The sequence below is a fragment of the Bison bison genome, unplaced genomic scaffold (genome assembly GCF_000754665.1).
Source record: "Bison bison bison isolate TAMUID 2011002044 unplaced genomic scaffold, Bison_UMD1.0 scf7180017864266, whole genome shotgun sequence".
NCBI classification, from domain to species: domain Eukaryota; kingdom Metazoa; phylum Chordata; class Mammalia; order Artiodactyla; family Bovidae; genus Bison; species Bison bison.
In genome coordinates, this window is record NW_011494838.1 from 1493494 (window position 1) to 1494331 (window position 838).

Here is an 838-nt window from a genome sequence, read left to right on the forward strand (position 1 = left end):
CTTCAGCAGTACGTGAACTGTGAACTTCCAGATGTTCAAGCTGGTTTTAGAAATGGCAGAGGAACCAGAGATCAAATTGCCAACATCTGCTGGATCATCGAAAAAACAAGAGAGTTCCAGAAAAACATCTATTTCTGCTTTATTGACTATGCCAAAGCCTTTGACTGTGTGGATCACAATAAACTGTGGGAAATTCTTAGAGAGATAAGAATACCAGACCACCTGACGTGCCTCTTGAGAAATCTGTTTGCATGTCAGAAAGTAAGAGTTAGAATTGGACATGGAACAAGAGACTGGTTCCAAATCAGGAAAGGAGTACGTCAACACTGTATACTGTCACCTGCTTATTTAACTTCTATGCAGATACATCATGAGAAACGCTGGGCTGGAGGAAGCACAAGCTGGAATCAAGATATGCAGATGACACTACCCTTATGGCAGAAAATGAAGAAGAACTAAAGATCTTCTTGATGAAAGTGAAAGAGGAGAATGAAAAAGTTGACTTAAAGCTCAACATTCAGAAAACGAAGATCATGGCACCCAGTCCCATCAATTCATGGCAAATAGATGTGAAACAGTGGAAACAGTGACAATATTTTGGGGGGCTCCAAAATCACTGCAGATGGTGATTGCAGCCATGAAACTAAAAGACGCTTGCTCCTTGGAAGAAAAGCTATGGCCAAGCTAGACAGTGTATTAAAAAGCAGAGATATTACTTTGCCAACAAAGGTCTGTCTAGTCAAGGCTATGGTTTTTCCAGGAGTAATGTATGGATGTGAGAGTTGGACTGTGAAGAAAGCTGAGCACCAAAGAATTGATGCTTTTGAACTGTGGTGTT